The sequence below is a fragment of the Branchiostoma lanceolatum genome, chromosome 10 (genome assembly GCF_035083965.1).
Source record: "Branchiostoma lanceolatum isolate klBraLanc5 chromosome 10, klBraLanc5.hap2, whole genome shotgun sequence".
Classification (NCBI taxonomy): domain Eukaryota; kingdom Metazoa; phylum Chordata; class Leptocardii; order Amphioxiformes; family Branchiostomatidae; genus Branchiostoma; species Branchiostoma lanceolatum.
The window spans coordinates 9,420,611-9,441,033 of NC_089731.1; the positions used below are offsets into that span (position 1 = coordinate 9,420,611).

General features: G+C 40.7%; 1 long non-coding RNA gene across 1 annotated transcript; it reads left to right on the forward strand.

The window, feature by feature from the left end:
• The first annotated feature begins 3,025 nt into the window (after positions 1-3,025).
• LOC136444048 (uncharacterized) lies at positions 3,026-9,841 on the forward strand. Its single transcript, XR_010757227.1, has 3 exons — positions 3,026-3,300; positions 7,278-7,327; positions 8,181-9,841. It is a non-coding gene; the product is annotated as an uncharacterized lncRNA (long non-coding RNA).
• The last annotated feature ends 10,582 nt before the right edge of the window (positions 9,842-20,423 follow it).

Here is a 20,423-nt window from a genome sequence, read left to right on the forward strand (position 1 = left end):
TCCAGTCTTCAGAGTTCATTTTATTTGAAAGTATTGCCTACAAAAGATACTACTGTTCTCAGTGCTTACCGGGCCTGTGGATGGAGTTCTTTCGCGAATTGGTAGATGTCGCTATGTATACTTTAGTCCAACACGGACCGGCCCGCATAGCTCCAAATTTCCTTCACTCATCAAATTAATTTCTGTGGGCGTATTTGGTGACTTATTGCCAGCAAGCCCTGGGCAATGCGCCAAAACTAACGTCTAGCTTTAGTATACCCAAAGTATGTTCCAAAGATACCGCTGGTTCAACTGTTCCTTTTATTTTCAGTCCTTTTATTCTATTTTCATGCTATACCATGTTATACTATTGATTCTACTATTTGCAGTCAATGTTGCTCGGCTAGCCATTGTTTCGTGTCACTGTCTTTGTTGTTGTCCTTGTTTATATTATTTTCTTGTATTCTGATTAGCTGTCATGAAACTGTTTGTAATAATTTTATCTGTACATATGATGCCATTAATCAATTACTTAGGTATCTTTGTATTTCTAAATCTAGACTGTATGTAAGTGTTTTCAGCAACGACTTGTTAAAAAATAAGTGACTTACTAACGTTACCATTGAGAGGGATTGGCCAGGCGACAGGAAGGTCAGTATGTTTATTGTGATGCATGAGCATCCATGCATACATACATACATACATACATACATACATACATACATACATATATATATACATACATACATACATACATACATACATACATACCAATGAACGTACTGTACGTTGCCAAACCTGAATTCATTTTTTTTTTTTTACATCATAAAAATATTGGCGGCAACTGTACACAGAAATAATAGTTCAAAGCAATTGCAAACAATTTATCCATCACGGAGTACGCCAGAAACTAGTTATCTTGTACCGTCCTACTGGGCAGTGAATGTGCCCTGTATCTCAATCTGAAGGGTTGACATCTTTCAGCTAGTGCTCAGTGCAAGTTTCTGACAAATATGTCTTTTTTTGTAGTTGTATATTTTTCAGATTGGTAACTTATGTCTCTTCCTTCTTGCATCCCAGCCAGGAAGATGGCCGGACACTGGATTTGAATGGACTGAACGCCTTGACACAGTATTTGAAATGTAACGGCAATGGCTCGATGAGTTATCATAAAACCAACAATCACATGTCAAAAAATTGACATGTCCATAGTTGATATATGATTGCTTCGACAACATTTCTCTCTGCACTGTTTTCTATCGTCTTTTCCTTGCCGTTTTGGTTACCATGTAATACATTGCCGATGCATTGTCCGTTAATCTTACTTCTCTCAGCTTTACCAAAAGGTATCAAATTCAAAATAAAGATTTATGGTTTGTTTATTTTCAATGGGAATTCCGAAATCCATCGCGCGCATGTCGGCATAGCAATGAGGCACAAAATCGATAATGTTAATCGTCCGAATCATTCAGTCGTCGAGTCGTCTGCACTGGCTAATCGTCTAATTCAACTCTTACACATACAAAGTCGGTAGTTTTTGCTTCCGTTCAAAACGCACAATTAACTTGTCATATCTACCAGACGACGATATTTCTAAAATGTACATTATATTGTAGTTCTTACTGGGGCAAAATAAAACTTCTGCCTAAAATGTTGCTTCGGATATAGATAATGTGTTTCTTCAAAATATCCAGTACCTACGTTTCATTATTACCTGTCTGAAGCACTCTGTTTCAATAAATACCACTGTTTCATACTATGTTGAGAAAAGATTATTGCATTGTGCACTGACAGTATCTTATACTACAAAGTCTATTTTGCTCTTGCATATACTTAACACATCATAATTTTTAGCGCCGTGTTTGCAGAAACGTTACTCTCCAACCACAAACCTATAGTTTTCGAATTTCCAAATGTGCATGTGTATGATGGGGGGGGGGGTCATCAGAACTTCATAATAAAAGCATTGATGAGCTCCATGTTTGCTTATTCAGAATATATGAGCAGACTTGCTTGACTTCGTTTTCTGACAATCGGTTGATTTCGCCTGCCCTTTCCCGTGAGACAGCTCAATTAGCACAAGGATTACATGAAAACGCCTGGACATTAGAACGTTCCCTGGACATTAATTAGTTAACGTTGCCGTGGTAACTAAATCCAGAAATACCATGCTTGGAACATTTAAACACATTCCTTGGCTAATTTAATAGTCACAATAGACAAGAAAGCAAACAAACTCAAGGACAAACCTATAACGTTTAAGGCCTTGCGTTATATCGTTAGGCAGTAATGAAGTTCCTATAAATCACGTTAGGTCCGTGCCCTTAAGAAAACCGGACCGTTCCGCCGACACGCCGTGCGATGACTGATGACACGGTTGGCTATGTTTTACCGGAAAGATGAGAGCCTGGGTCAAATGTCAAGCTGAACGTCAGATGAATCCAAGGACAACGACCAATCGCGTTAAGGCAATGACGTCATCCACCTCTAGATAGCAGCGGCTTTGTTTCCGGTGAAGGAATCCCTGAAAGAGAACAGTCTGGCTGACGAATTCAAAATCGTACACGCATGATGCAGAACATACGATCCCATGTCACGGTCCATAGAGAAAATGTTATAGAAAAATGAGGATACAAATTTCCATGTCGTGCGCAGACACACATGTACAAATAAGATAGGGCACGCTCTTTTGAAGTTGTTTGGCATGGTACATTATGTATTACTTCAAATCATATAGATCTAAAGAACATGTCGCCTTAGTTGAAATGCCATTTTCTTTATCGTGAGTTTTTCTCTGCAAACGAGGAATGTGACTAAATGTTCTTAGTCTTCTATTTACGCTTGGTTGATATTCTATCAGCATTTTCCTTTTACATGTCCAACAAATTTTGTCAAAACCTAGCAATACTAGCATCGTATTCAGCGCTGTGCGATTAACAAACATCAATTGCTTATCAGTATCTGGCAATGGGTGTCGGGAAAACTTCTGAATAACGAGTCTGAAGAATGAATTGATTTTCTAAGAGATATTCCGCCTCACGTACCCGATCTTTAATTTATGGCTCTTGGTGATGCATATGTTTCTCTATGGCATTGACTGACGGGTGCATAGCGGTTGCAGGGTTCCCTGACCATGTTAAGATCATTTCAATACTCGGAGTCGGACCCGATAGACGATATCCATCAGTCACCACTTGGGATTCTGTCTTCGATTTTACGATAAGACAGTGGTAGGGCCAAGCGCGATCCGGGTCACCTTAAGACCAGTGAACGGTGTTTGTTTCCAAATAACGTCCGCTGAGACCACGGATGATCTCTCAGGTAAGGTTCGTTGTGTTTTTGTTAAGGCTGTATCACTGAGCTATTGATATTTGATATGACGTTACCATATTATCTCATAGTTGATACGTTTTCTTGTCTGCAACGTCCCTCGTTTGGCCCCATCGTTTAACAAACATCAACATTTTTCCTTGTTTAGTAGGCTGGAAATTTCGCGTGTTTCAAGCGACAGGTACAGCCTTTTAGAAACACATTATCGATTTTTACCTATTTGGGGGAAGTACCATTATGTAAATTTGTTTTAAGAACAGATAGATATTACTGGGGCCTGTGAGGCGATAGGGGGTCAGAAGATAGTGAAGAAGGCAAGGGCGAGAGTTGGAGTGTGTGTATTTTCCCGTGATGTGACAGGACAACATTTAAAGGCTGGTAAGATCAACATCTTTATACAATCTTGGTACATCTTTGTATGAATTCCATATCTATAACATCATTGATATTTTTATGGTGTTTTTCATTGATCGTTCAATTCATTATCAACTGAGCGTCTCCTGAATGACAACACAAGATGTAGAATGCATGTACTGCTAATTTCACCCCAGGCATACATATAGACTATCGTCTTTGATGGCCTTTAAACATACTCTGCATTGAGAACGTGATATCCGAAAAAATCGTGACTTGAATACGACTTGTAAGCGTCCAGTAATGGTATAAATGCCTTGAAAATTACGTCCTATCTGCGTCCCGTCTTAAAACATAAGAGTAAGTTGATGTTCTTACATGTGCTTTACGTAGATAGCTCGATGTTACCGTTACAATAATATTAGTCATAGTCGGAACACACACACACATGGAATGGCTGATGTCTGCCTTTAAAGGTCACAAAATATCAAGCAGTGAAAGGATGGCAACGGTAGTGTGATGTCGCTAGTAAACTTACAGACGGGGATATGACAGCGTATTGCTGCAGGTCACACATATCAACAACAAGGTCGATCAAGGGTGATCCGCGGCACTGCATTGATATTTTCTCTGCCTGCCTGTCTTCTGGCTACAAGATTAATATCATACGTAACCGTCAAGGGCATGTGCCAACGCTTCAACGTCGCAAACGGGATTTGTAAAGCAACGTTAAAAGATTAAAATAGAGTGCTGGCTTTTGGATGAGCCGGCAACGTAAAAAGCCAAGTTCTGAGTAATAGCAAGAGTGAAAGAAGTTGCCTCCATTAAGCAAGCTTTGTGGCTGGACTTTTCCCCCAAGTCTCGGCGGCTGACAGACACTAGGTAGCAGACAGAAGACTGATATACATTTTCAAAAAAACACGTGATAAGCCACAAAAAGGGCAAGCAACAAAGCTTGCTTTGCAGGCTAGAAAAAAGCAGATTTCCATTCAAAAATTCATGTTTTGGAGCTCCCCCCACCCCATGCTTGTCGGCTGACAGACGCCAGGTACATGTAGCTGCTAGAAAACTGATATGCAATCAGAACACAATACGTGATAAACCACAAAAAGTAGGGCAAGCAACAAAGCTGGCTTTGAAGGCTGGAAAAAAGCAGCTTCCCATTCAAGAATTCCTGTTTTGGAGCCAGAGTCTCTTGAGAGCAATGTCTCTGCATGTTTGATTGGGGACTATCCCAGCAGCGGACAGCAGCACAATCGCGCAATGTGTGTGATTTACCACCTTCCAAGACGCCTCCGCTGAGATTGCCTCTCGCGCTGAACGATCCATTTAAATCTTACATGTCTCGGAGGGGTTGCTATCGTCTGAAGGAGAGGCCTGTTAACGGGTGTTTTCTTCTCTAGATCAGCAAGATCACTCAGGAAGCCGATTGCGATACGATAGCACTTTAAAAGGAAAATTTCACGGGGTAATTCTTTTTAAAACAGGAAATAAAGATCAATGCCAAAGGTTTAATGTGGTCGTAAATTTCGCAGTAAAATGGCAATTAAAAGTAGATTTCTACTTGCTTTTATGTATGTAATTTACCAGTCAGCAACTCCTATGTTATCGTCATTTGTTGAAAAAATTCATAAAAAATCAAGTGAATAGAGTGAATGCTAAACCGTACACCGTACGCAAGAAACTATTGATTTTCGGACAATAAAATCAAATTTTAAGAGCCGACAGAGTGACTCCGCCCTAGGCGTGGTGTTTATCAAGTGACTACAAAATGCCAGAGGTAGCCGATGTACAACATAATTAGAAAGCTAGGAGAATCAAGATATTTGCTGACTAATGTGCTTTGGTGTACACCCGGCATAGAAGAATGCGTCCGGTGCATCCATCGAGATGGTGGATATAGATATAATATGAGCACAAATTTACCTAGATTTTTGACAATCAATAGTAGGCATATTCTGACTTGTTTTCATTCAAGAAGGAATACTTTTTATATTTCTAACAGTAGCCGTACATTGTGATAATATACTAAGAGTAACATGACATTATAAAGAGGATGTAGAACGTAAGTATGAACATGGCTGTTGAGTGCATTGTCGCAACTTTCTGACTATTCTTACGGACTCAAAACAAATCTAAAGGCCATAGCATACTGCAGTTAATAACTAATAACCTACATCTAAAATTGTGCTTCGTATCGCTACACTGGGATGACTTATTGCATTCTAAAATAATGAGATCAACTGATATTAATTCACTCTAAATGGCGTTTGCGGTAATACAACGGAAAGCAGCATATCGAGCTAAGCAGTGGCTTTCTAGGTTACATTGAGTGAATTTGGGTCATCGTAAATTGCTTTTGAAACCAACATGTCGCCCTAGAAGTGCTAATGTTATAAACATGCCGTTAGAGTGTTATCGATTCACAAGCAGATGTTCCTTACAACCTTTATACTCGAGCGTAACGACGTGCGTCAGACGAGAAATTGATACCAATGGGGAGGGGGGCGGTAACGATCAATGGGGATCGATATGTAGGAATAAAGCTTAAATAGACATTTGAAGAAAAACGGCAGAAGGGTGCACACGTAAAATGATACTTTCATCATATTCAGGAAAAGGGGAGAGGAATATGAGAAAAATGATAAATTTTCATTTAATGAAGAAAGCTTAAACAGAGTATACAGGATATTGCATATAGATTATTTACGAAATCAATATCCCGATGAGTAACATCCTTTGTTTTCATATTAAAAGTATTGAAGCTCGATCGATGTAAAGAAGCACTTTGCTTCTAAACCGAAATTACTACGCCTTGCAAAATGTACACAAAGGTTTATGTAATAGCGGCTTTATGAACACTGTAATCCCCTTTTACAAGTGAAAATCCACGGGAGAGGCGATAAAACTACAATCTCCACGGCGAATGGGTAGGCTGTTAAGATCACGCTGGGTTGTATTATGTGAAAAATATGTGTTGAAAATTCAACGATCCTTCGCTCGCACTTTACTGTAAAGGGGGAATGTTCGTGGTGGTTTTATGTGTTTTTTTGTGGTGACGACCACTTCACCATCAACTTAAAACCACCGCGAACATTTTCGTTCTGTTTTCTGTTCGCCTACCGCTTATTTCAACCGTGAACTTAAAGCAACCACGAACACTCCAACTTCTCCCAATCGCGAAAATAAATCACCGCGAACATTTCCCATTTCACAGTAATTCATATTCCATGAAAATCAATCAACGATGACATGCATTCCCTCCTTCAGCTTCATTCAAGTTATATCATTGTCTTCTCGTTTGTTGATATCATCATTCAGAGTGTGTCTCGTTCTTGGTTATTCCACGTTGACTCATGAAATAACTGTACAATACCATGTACATTAGACCGGAAAAACACGTCAGTGGAAAAATTTGGGCTCCCTCTTCTGGATCCATTATCGTCCACCTACCCTAAAAAGGGCGGACTAAAATGGATAATGCGCATGTTATTAGCATCCGTTCAAGAGTACCTAGATCTATATTCATTAAGAAGCTTTCAATGGGACTAAAGCAAGAAATGTCTTTATCGTTGTACAATGTACATGTCTATCATCTTCTTCATCTTATACAGTCTGAACATTAGACCACTGCTCATCCCTGGTGCAGCGTCTACAGTACACGGTGAGTTATAAATGTGTGTTTGCATTTCTGAAACTATCATTTAAACCCAATTCTCATCAACTGCAGTGAATTGAATCACATTTGATGAAAACGTGCTATAATGGACCAGGATTTTATCCATCTGATTTCACATTGTTATAGACACGAAGGAATGATGTTGATAACAAGTACACTATCATTTACTCTAGCCCGTCACAAATTATCATTTCCCTCATCTGTTCAATTACTTTCCTCCTCCGATGTTTATTGTCCATGGTTTCGTAGCGTTGCTGTTCAGCTCGACAGTTGTTGTTATCAGTTCAATAAGCATGCAAAAAAAGTTACTTACAAACAAGCAGTACTTTATCACGATTATATGAACAGAACTGAAATGTTGCAAATATGTCCTATTTGAGTGTTTATGTCTACACTGATTCTAGGATTCATTGTGTTCTAATTATGGTATAGGTAGATATAAGTGTATGTGTGTAAATGCATGGGAATGTAAATGTATGTTGAAGTCTATATGTATATGTGTGTGTTTGTATGTATATTTGTGCATGTGTATGTGCATGTGTGTATATGTATGTCACGGTAAGCATATGTGTATGTCCCTGTGTATTTGTCAATATGTGTATGTGCCAATATGTGTATGTGTATGTGTACATGTATGTGTACTATGTGTACTTTGTGTACTATGTGTACAATGTGTATGTGTATGTGTATGTGTACATGTATGTGTATGTGTATGTGAATGTGCATGCGCATGTGTATGTGTATGTAAATTTGAACCGTGAACATCTGAGTATACAAAGACATTTCCTTCGTTTGTCTCATGAGCTCGAGCATACTTAGATGATCTCTATATTTGCAGTGAACAGTGACTAAGATGGCAAGACGTTACACTATTCCGCTTCTTCTACTGCTGGCAATGGTGGAACCTCCAACCGTCATGGTGACAACTGCCCAGCGTCTTCATGGTGGAACCACAGCAAACAGCAGTTTGGAATTGCAGAACACGACTGTCTCTAATATTTCTAGCATATCAACAATGCAAAAGCCAAACACCAGTAAAAGCAGTATTAACCTAAAAGTCAATAACACAAATGTGAAAGAATCAGACATTTCGGCGTCTCCCAACTACAGTGCACCACATAACGTTGATTCAAATGAAACATTATGGAACTCTAGTCGAATGGGAAATTATTTCAGCAAAGGTAAGCTAGAAGCTGAAGAGGTTCAAAGAACGGAACAGTTCTTTACAAATTTAGAAACTTATAAAGGCAAAGCTAACCAGACAAAGATATCCAATACGACCTACCAAAAACTCGAAAGGAACGAAGGGCCAAATACAACATGGAGGGATGTGACGAGAACTTTCATTGATAAAAAGTCTACAGTTGTGCCAGGAATAAATGACAGTCTTGAAGAAGAAAGTGTAACAACAGCCGAACCCACAGTAGGCCATGACTACATCGTGGTACCACAGTCACAAAGGATTATCTGTGAGTATGACTTTGAAATTGGCTGTTTCCGTTCCAACGATGTCTATAACGGAAGTGACGTTGATCTAGCCGGCATTGTGGTCCTGATCAAAAACGTGACCTCCAGCTTAGCCACCATTGACTGGCGTGACTTCAACATATCCCAGCCTTTCCCGGAACCGTTTTACGTCTACGTCGAATCATCGAAATTCAGCACAGAGGTCAGTCTCACCAAGAAATCCGGCGAATACGTCTTTAAGGGGCTCTTCTCCGGTGAGACGTACAATGCGTGTGTTCTGTCTGAAAGATGGGTGCAGAGAAATAAAGACTGCACACCTTGTTGTGGAAAGTTTAAGACGGAAGGAAAAGATGACCATATCTACGGATGGCCGCTGATAAACAGACTGGCTATCGTCATAACAGCTTTCCTGTTCATAGTCGTTATGTGGGGAGTAGGGACTGCATGGTACTCAAACGACTACACTTTACTAGTAGAGGAATCGGACTTTGCTCAAACTGGTTATTGAGCTCTCTGTTTACGTGTTGAAGAATAGTGCAGATAGCAGACGGCGATCGCTGAACAACCGTACAGCGACCAAAATTGGATTTGTATATTTCTTGATTTCATAATTGGAATATGACGCTAGATGTAAAAGTATGATTTAAAAGATGATGAAGCACACAAAAATTAAAGGTGTGTCGAGATCCAAGATTTGTAACCAAAGTAGCCAGAACAATGCAATATATCGATATAAAAAGATACCTCAGACATCCAATGTCACCACATCAGCTATTTATGCAGTTTACATCGTATGTTTTTTTATATCTAAATGATAAAAAGTGACCCTTTCTACTGTTGTCAAAACGATTCTTTTCCAAATGAATAGCCAAGATATATCTGTCACATATCAGTACCTGTATTGAATATTGTAGACTATACGTCCGACTCTAGGTCATAAGTGACGTGTTGTACAAATGAAGTAAGATTGTCATTCGAAATTGTGATTCATGTTGCTACTTACTGTATAGGCCAATAAATGATGTAACTTTGCTTTTGTTTCCTGGATGTTATGTTTGATGCAACGATTCAGCGTTGGAAACCGTTCAAGTACGTCAATAGGACGATACCGTACATTTATTATGTTTAGCCATACCTAAGTATGGCTCAACATATTGTTTTTATTATGTTGAGCCCATAAGTATGGGCTCAACATATTGTATTTGTCTGGTTCTTCTTCTCCTCCTGACAAATCTTCAAATGGCTTCTACTTCGCCATTTCTTACCCAACCGACCTGAAATTTGGCATGGAGGTAAAGATGGCGAATACCCCCTGGCCCTTTTTTAATCATTTTGAAACAGGCCTTAAAATCATTTTTATGGAGGTTTTTTGGGGCATTTTTAGGCAATTTCTATATTTTTGGCTCCTGTGCCCTGGTATAACAAGCAAATGACCTGGAATTTGGCACAAGGGTGCCTTGAACATGTCCCTACAGGACTTCAATCACATTTCTGGTGTACATCACTTCAAAATGCTTCGTTTTGGGGACTTTTGGACCCGTTTTCAGACCAAAAACAGGTCAAAAGTGCTGTCCCCGTTCCATGTTCTATCTAAGAATCCATGTTCTATCTAAGGTTCCGGGCGTTCCATTTGCTGCTGGCCAAAGAACATGTGTTCTTTTCAGGTTACCTGAGGTCATGTTGCAGGTAAACACGCAAGCCTTTGCAGTAAGAAGCTCTTGGCGTCTCACCAGAAGAACCGCAGAGCTCTATGCGCATCAGTTCTGCGCAGCCTTCTCTAAGACGGCTTTTTCCGGGTCACGGCCGGACCCGGGTTGGACCCTGCTGCATGGATCCACTTGGACCCAATTAGCTTTTTATACAGCGTGATAGTCCATTTCTTCACCTTTAAATTGATACCAAAGTTCCCAGGTGTTTTCCTAGGGAAACACCTTTGCCCCGAAATTAACTGCGACAATGTCGACATCGGTGTGGTGAAATTTCTGCCTAGTCATAACTACCGATCCACGCTCTCCTGTGCTTTGGACACTTTTTGATACATTTCGCGTGGCATGATAAATCTCTTTTCTTGGTATTATAAGCTGTATGAATGCGGCTACCACATGTAATGAAATAATTGACATTATGAAAATGAAGTACAGACCGGCAAAGGTTTTATTACAAGGTACCTTATCTTTTCAAAATAGTCAAATTTGGAGCCATCGCTTTCGAACTGTTGCGTTCCAACGAAGGAACCCAGACGGTACGTTCTATTTTTCTGCCGCGGGGGTCAGGCGAGGTCGCTGCCATGCTTCGGTGTTTGTGACTTTTTCAAAAACCTGTACAGTGCACTAGTAACCTTTTTCTGAATAAACGTGGCTACGATATGTCAGGAACAATACTGCACGCGATAGCTACGACCATACAGCTGATTGTGTGATGGTATTAGCTTCATGATGCCGCTCAAAATGTAACAACTTGCCTGAAAATCGAAAGGAGTCAAGTCAGTTTCTGCTGCTTACGGAACAGATTTCGCCACTGTGAAGTCGACATTGTCGCAGTTAATTTCGGGGCAAAAGTGTTTCCCTAAAAAAAAAACACCTGGGAACTTAAGTATCAATTTAAACGTGAAGAAATGGACTATCACGCTATATAAAAATCTAGTTGGATCCAGGTGAACTGTAAAAAAGACAAGCACACATAAACTGACCAAAACATGGCTAATGTTTCGTAAGCCACGGCGTTTGCTGACATTCAGCAAAGTAAGAAATATGTATATGGTTGTACTGGGCAAATCCTGTAGATTTGAAAAAGTATAAACAATATGTAGGTCCGAGGTATTTTAGCTTCACGACAGGCAGTTGTTTACAGCCATGCAACGGGGTCAAATCGTGACGCGGCAAACGCCGTATCTAAGAAAATATAAACGCGTTCTAGAGTGACCTGTGGTTCGACTGTGTAGAGAGAATTTTTTTGCACGGGTGATTTTGGAACAGTCAATTTATGCATCGAGAGGGAGATTGGCAAATGTTGCCTTCCTACATGCAGTTAATATTTCGATTTGCCCAGGGGTTATTTTGGGACAGCCCACTTTTTGCATGAGGAGGAGTATGGGCGAAACATGCTGTATTTGCTCAGGGGCAAATGACGGCCTTTCTAGTTTTTACTCAGGTTTCTTCTCCTCCTTCTTCTCCTGTCAAATCTTCAAATCGATTCATCTCTGTCATTTTTTGACCAAATGACCTGAAATTTGGTACAAAGGTAGTGTTGGCAAATACCCTTAGCCGTTTTTTTCTTTTTTTCGATATTGACCTTGAAAGTGATTTTATTGAGGTTTTTCTGACCAAAAACGTACATTTTGGCCTCCTGTGCTCTGGAAATACATCCAAATGACCTGAAATTTGCTATGGGGGTAGATTGAACAAATAGTCAAAGAACCCCATTCACACTTTTGGCACACATCACTTTAAAATACGATTTTGCAGGGTATTTTGGGGAGAACATTGGGTATTTTCCTCATATGACCTAAAGGTCAGTGACCCCAACCGCACCTGGCCTGCCTGTGACCCTTGCAACCACCTGATTGGCCAATTGAGTTAATTAAGTTGTCTTGCATTTCTGGGGCAGGTGTGCTAATATTCATACCAAATGTGGTATTGGAATGCGTAGGACATGTGCTTACATGGCTTTGTTCACTCTTTTGTTGATTAAGTACAGGTGCAGTACGTTGTGGTCTATGTATCTTGTATCTTGTATATGTATTTTGGATTTCATTTACTTTTACCTTAACTGGTTGCTCGCATCTGGAACTGCCATTGGTCTCTGCTGGGTGCGGCAATTTGGTGCGTTTTTCAATAATACATTTGCACATCCATCCCCGTGACTTTACATTACATTACCGCGTTGGCAACCATCGTATATGTGTAACAGTGCAGGACCCTCCGGTAAGTGGCTTCGTGAGGACACATTATTCATGGTATGTTAGCCCTCTGAGTATCGTCAGGGGATCTGTCTGTTCAGCGGGGAGCAGCGTGGGCATTTTTAACGGCTCTCAAGGGTACAGACTAAAGAGTTTTCTGGTCCACCCTCTACGTGAAAGGCATACTGTAGAGGGCAGATTGTCAGTTATAGACGTTGAGGTCTAGCATGTTTGACCTTTCAGTGTTTACACTGATGCTAATCATATCCACCCTTGAGTATATTACAGAAAGCAGTCAACATCCTTGACTGCAGTAAGACAATTAAGTCCGTCTGCAGCTGTTTGATGTATTTTTGCTTTCACAACAGCCCATACATTTTACCGATCATCATACCTTGCAAACTTTGCAGCAGTTCGTTATGGCGTTGATCGATACAGATAACGTATTGAATAATTTGTTTCCTTTGTCGATTAACTGATGGAAAAGAGACATGCATATGACATTACTGAGGTATCTATAAGGCAACATGAATGTTGATTTTATAACTAATTTTAAGGGAAAAACGGGAAGAATGGGAGACACGTGAAAAGCAGAAATAGTACTTCATACTGTTTGTGGAAAGGGGAGTGTTGCTATCTTAGAGTGGCCTTGGGTGAAGATTGCGCGGTCTGAAGTGGACTAAATTGGTACAAGACATTCCTGGAGCCACCGTAAGAAGCGACAAGATTTCTCATCGATCATAAATCATATCCTGACGGAATTCAGTTGTTCTAATGGAAAGTAACGTCCGGAGGTTTTGGCCATGGAGGCATTGTAACCGCAGTCGTTGATTACGTTCAGCGTTTACAATACACTTCAAAGTTATCTTGTCAGTATTTTCCAAGGCTACAAGATTCACGATCCATTTATATCAATTAACATATCCGGAATCATCCAGTATCAATGTACCATGCAACCGGTTGTATGATGTCATGAAAGGTATTAGAACTGCAAAGAGTTGTTAATTTGTTGGCTTTTTTTATTTTTTATGTTTCTTTGGTTGGATGGCTTTTTCATCAGAGACCACATGGGGAGCGATCTATACCTCTCTGGTCCAATACTGAGCATCGAATTTTGTTCACAAAAATTAATGTGCTACATATTTCAGCTGATTCCAGGCCTGGTTGATTTGGATCGCCTTAAACAAGACGATGCTACGTTGTTAGGGAATAACATGTATCTAGATAGAATACACATAAAATGTAACATAGCCTAATTATTCTATCACTCCATTTTAATTGATTCAGTCTCCGTACAGGTGGTGAGTTCATTGACTAAGCACTTACATATAACTACTCGTGGAAAGCCTTATCTAAAATATGTTTGTAACAATGTTTAGCTTTATGATGCTACATGAGCCCGTGTTATACGCTTTTAAACCAAAACATAATTGAATTCGTATAGAATAAAAAAATTGAGTTTGTAATTGACTGATTCCTCCAAACTTTGAAATCGAGCAAAAAAAGAAAGTTTGCACTCTGCTGAAAAAATATCAAGGTATGGGCGAATATTTGTATAAACTCCACCTATCGGACCGGTTAAGATTGCAATCTCTTGTAAAACGACATATCTCAACGTATTCCATCGGTATGCGTATTTCTCTCACATTATATAACAAGCAGAATTTTTACTTAGAAACAATGTTATGGACTGAAAACCATCGTATATCTTTAAGAATACATATAGCTAAAAGGATTAGGACAATAAATAACAATATCCGCGGTCGTAACCTCACTAATCTTCGGGTAGGATTTATTTATCCCAGATTACATGGCCAATCTGGTGTCTTACAGAAGTAGAACTAGTAATCTTCCACAAGTAAAGAGTGCTGAATTTCGCTTGTGTTACATGCCACGGTAAGACCCCACATTACGATCAAGAACAACGTGAAAGTAATGCAAATGGACAGACCATGTATGATCGACAGAATAGTATCATGCAAGCTGCTATCTTGACAACTTGGTTTAAAATCAACGCAGACCGTGCCCCTGTTAATGGTCACGTCGCTGTGCATGACAGCCACCAAACACACGTTGTAACGTTGTTGTGGTTTCAAGTCATCGATTATGAAGCTGTTGTGGTTAACAGTGGTGCTCAGGTGGTCCCACTTATTGCCACCAAAGAGATACAGCGAAGTTACAACGGTACCATTGACGCCTACCATTGACCAGTGAACGGTTGCCGACGTGCCCAGTTCTTCATTGACGGTCAGCTTCAGTTTGGACTTCTCACAGAAACGCCCTCTGTAGAACGCTGTGCATATACAGGCGAGCCCGTCGTTCTCAGCAGTACACGTGCCGTTGTTCTGACATGTAGTAGAATTCGGAGATTTACACGTTGACCCGTGACTTGTGTAAGTGCTGTGATCATTCTTCCCTGCGCCAGATGAGAGTCCTGACATTTGCGGAAGGCTTACTGGTTCGGTTACGTTAATGAAGTCCTGCAATCTACTCTTCTCCTCAATGTCAATGGCGGTGGTGCTGATGTTCGACCTTGCCTCTTTATCAGACAACGACGACGCTAAGCTGTGATATTCTTGAGTATTTTCAGCGGTAACTGGTGATTTTTGCTCGACACTGTGAGGAATATTTCTCGAATCCTTCACCGCCGTCGTGGATTGTTCCGTATCATGTGTATTGGCGACATCCACGGTAAAATTCGTATCGACCGAGGTTTGCAAAGTGCTCCTCATGATGAGTAATTTTGGAATCAATTTAGGTCCATTAGTAGTATCTAACTCTAAGCCCCCTGCCACCTTCTGCACAGAGCTGCCAATTTTCATTAAGCGAGGGCTTGTGACATTGTTGTTTCGTGACCTTTGGGGAGCTGAAAAATGCATAATCTCGCTCCCACGTACCAGAGAAAACCCTGACCCTTCAGCGTCAGAGATAGCATTGATTGACGAACCGAAGTCTCCTGTTGTCTCTTCCTTACGCTCGACCTTGGCCTTCGACCATGCATCAGTGGGTAGAATGTCATCTTCAGAAGTACCGCCTTCTGTGTTGCCATTGTAAGGCAATTCTGTCGGTTCTATTTGTGCAGTTCCTTCCATTGCCGTGTCTGAAATATCTGCCTCTAGATTCCCATGGACTGTCGCAGTAGTGGTAGAAGCAAGTTCGTTGGTAGCTGCATCTGTGATGACGGATTGCCACGAAGAGGCGATGTCTCCTTCACCCTGCATGACCGCATCCGATGGGGGTGTTGAACCTTCAAACGACTGCACACCGTATGCATCCCATGGGCTTCTTGTGGGCGTTGCAGTTGCTCCAAACAATCGCCCTAAACTCGTCCACGAAATGACAACAAAGACTGACCTTGCATACACAAGCACTTGCATGATGGCTGCTCCGGTATAGAACAAAAGAACGTTTACAGTTCAATACTTCCGCCCCACCACAGCCAGCCCGTGGTGACTCTGTGGTGGTTGTAATGAAAACCAGTGCAGGAAGAATAAATGTGCATTAGAACAGATTAAATCATTAATAGCTACGGGCTGCTCTGATTAACACTAATAAATCAGATGGGATGCGTGAGCAGCATCCTGCTCCTATGATAAGGGATGGAGTGCTGTGCCTGGGGGCATACTGTTAGGCAGATTTGCTAGCTTGCAATCAAGAGTTGCAATCAAAGTATACTTTTTTTGTGATATGGTTTACCATGTATATTCTGGTTTATCTTTGTGTTGAAGGAATAACAGCAAAAATTAAAGATTGTTATAAAAGAAAAGTTCTTTTCGTATGTTTTGTTTGTTTCTTACCATCCGTACACACTTTATATTAAATCAAATCATTTAATCATATCATTTTCCATCTTGTACTCAAAGCTTCGACAGCTGCATTTTCTAAAACGAATAACCAACGTGGCAGGTGGACTCGTCTGTTGCAATTGCATATTGCAGCCATTTATCAGACGGTCATAAAAGTTCGACTCTCGATAAAACTTTGACTTGTGTAATGAATTTAGCCGGAATAATGGAATAGGCACCGATAAATATGTTATATGGCGTCTAATTCAAGGTGTTGAATCTCATGTGACACAAGTTGTAACTCAATATCTATGGTGATATTCTGTGTGCTTCAGCGGCAGGATTCATTTGATTCAGGTAAACGAAACACTTAAATAAAGGATGGCGTACAAGCAAATTAGAACTTACAACGCTACTATATGTCATCTCTAAAGTTGTCTTTGTGTCAACGACGTTTAACATCGTTACAGTGTAGATGTTTTCAATTTATTTGAATGTAAGGTAAATGCCAAACGTTTACATTTTGCCTGGTTGTAATCTATTGCAATATGACATTCTGTCATCATCACCGACACAATGTCGTAGAATCAAAGCACAATATCGGAATGATTGATGTTCTTCTGGGATGGACTAAACTACGCACAAAAAGTTCGGAAACTTTACTTTGGTTGATCATATTTCCGTTGTTTCTTGATCAATTTCAATGAATTATATATCATTGAAAAGCCTGTGTAATTTCCTTTCCCATGATACCAAACTCATTTTAATTGCAATCTCATGGAGCGAGCACCAGGCCTGCTTACGGGAGTGGGTTGTAGAAAAAAAGTGCCCAAATTTCCATGCTAATGTCAAACACTCAGCGCAGCGCCAAACCCTTTGTGGTGGTGTTGTCCACATCGTGAATGGGACAGTGTGTGGAGGAATGTTATTTTCACAGCTACAGATAAGAGTAGATTTATTTAGACTGTTGGATGGGTAAATGAAAGTGTGGACAACAAGGAGAACCCTACGCTTACTGTTGCACAGATAGACTGACTGATTGTTTTGTTGGAGTCAGTGTCATTGTGTGAGGCAGTACAACGTTAACTGCCAGAGTAAAACCCAGGCTAATCATCCTAAGCAACCTCGATGTGTCAAGACATAGAGACACCTTTCTCAGTCCAGTCACATTTCCAAGATCCTTACCTCTGCAATATGCAAGATCTGCAAGATGATGGTGCACGTCCATACAGAATAAGAGTCTTTTCAGACCAACTCCAGGATGCAGGAATACAGAGGATAGAATGGCCCTCCTGCAGCCCAGATCTCAACACAATTGAACATAGTCTCAGACTCTGTGATCACTGATCAACTTGGACGAGCTGTGCATGCAAGAATGATAAACAGAACAACACTGGTCGACCTGCGACGACTCCTTGTGGAAGAATAGCCAGGGGCCGCGTAACAAAACTGGTGACAAGCATGAGGAGGATGTACCGGGCTGTGGTGACAGTGCATGGCTTGTGCACTCAGTATTAAGCTCCCTTCATCATAACTGAGGCTCCTTTACGCATTTTTGTTTTGTTTGGATGAGGACTATCCTTGGCTTTCATATTAATGTGTTTTGTTGATTGAAGTTTCATATTACCCTCGTACAAAAGCACGTGCTACCAGCAGAAGAAAAAATACTGAATTGAGCGTTTGACATTAGTAGGGTAATCTGGGCACTTTTTTTATGTGACCTGCTCGCATAAGCAGGTCTGGTGCTCGTTGCATTAATTTACAACCATATTACGTTTGGTATCATGGGAAAGAAAATCACACAAGCTTTGTAATGATATATAAATCATTGAAATTGATCAAGAAACAACGGAGATATGATCGACCAAAGTAAAGTTTCCAAACTTTTTGTGCGTAGTTTATGTCAGTTCCATTCCTAAGAGAGGGCTTCAAGCTAATTCTGAAAGTAAAGAGCATGTATTATTAATATGCATGACGTCACTTAAGGTGAAGGATGAGGGCTTCCATTGGTCGTCCGAGTAGCTACGTCACAGGGTCACCTTGTATGGGATTAGTAATGTTAATTGAAATCATTACAAATTCAAAGCGTGGAGATGAAATAATGTGTACGGGCACGTCCTGCCTGAGTAACATGGGCGGGTATTCACAGAGGTTTGGGTGCGCAATTTGATATCAGACACGCTGTCGTTTCATTTACGTGCTTTCATGGCCGGGCAGGCTGATTTGCTGCATTTGTACACAGGTCTTACAGAATGATATTCTAGCCAGGCGTCTTATGCAGCACGGCATGTAAATCTCCAATCCGTGAAATAGAGTCCAAATGAGGGGAGCAATTGATGACTATTTAGGACAGTGATTGATAGGAAGGCAAGTGTTAACATTATATCTACTAAAATGATCTACAAAAGAAGACCGAAATATGAGTCAAAAGCGTATGCGAAAGAGTAGAATTCGAGGACATGTTGATATCAATGATGCAAAGAATTGAAGATAGGTCTTAATTCAAGAGACGAAATTAAACCTAGAGACAATGGAAGACACGAGAGGAATACACGTCCATTTCCCTCTGCACATCCTCATCTATATGGTGCTGGAAGACTGTCATGAACCCAAAGTAGAACCGTAATAAGATATTCTGATGAAATGCCCGAGATGTACAATGTCAAATGTACCAGAAAATTAGCTTTTCGTCACGGTGAAAAAATGATGTTGAGCACCTGCAATTTGATATCAATGGTATTTGCCTGAATAACTTCATCACTGAAATCATTTACTGTTCAGCTCCTTATTTGTGTTACACTGCAACAGTGACTGAAAGTACAGCGCTGCCAACATGTATACAAAGATTTACTCCATCAACTGGTAGAGACCGCCACTTCCTCAGTTAGTAGCCAATGCAGAGTACGGAATGGATCCACCCGCCATCATATCTGACAAATTTACTGACTCTGTACCCGGTCCTTTAACCCTATTTTACGGGGTCGTGGAAAGTCTGGGGGAGTTGTCTGGATAAGTGCAGCTCCAGCTGTCTTCACTCTAACTCCCCAGGAAGGTGTACCCATCAGGGAGGATGCATGAGGCTTACGAGATGTGCATCAGTTTGATCTGGGCCGTCTACTCTAGTCCAGCAAGTCTACAGAGCAAGGACCTTCAAAGCTGTGGCTATGACTGAAGATCCTTTAGCTGCCTTGCGGCATAACACATTAATGTTCGTGATAAACGCCGTAAGATTTCTACTCAGCCAATAACGCACTGTGGTCTTAAACCTGAAACACAGCGCCGAGATTAACGTACACTGACGATAAAAGCCGAACTCTGCGCATGGCCGGCAGCCAATACTCAGTCATGTTCGCTATATAGCAGAGAAGTGGAGAGATGGAGATGAGCGATAAGGATGTCAAGAGTCTTACACAATACTGCGTAACGGCATGGTGCCAAATCAAGCAGCATGCACCCTTTTCAAAAACAGCTCGCTCAGTGCTTAAGTTTCTACACCCTACAGATGTGAACAGTTTCATCAGGTGGGTAAGTCACTGGATAGCAAAGTTCTGTGAGTGTTTTATTCATGACCGTACACGTGTTTTACCCATGACCGATGTTTCTGTGACCGTCTGTCACCTTCCTCAGCGCAAATATGACTGGATGCGGTCCCAAACGTAAAGTATTTACACATTCTGGGACCGCATCTGTCAGCAGCGACACCTTGCTGCAGTGCGTAACAGAACCGGTCAGTATAGCCCTGAGGAAGGTGACAAACAGTCATTGAAACGTCAGTCTTGAATGAAACACTTAATTGTGTACAAACAACTTTGTTATACATCCAACAGGTTTTACCCAAGGCAAACCAAATTTTAGAAATATGATTTTTTTTCGAATGAATGCATACGTCAATCATTAGTATAGAAACAGACGAATCACTTTTCGTTAGAGG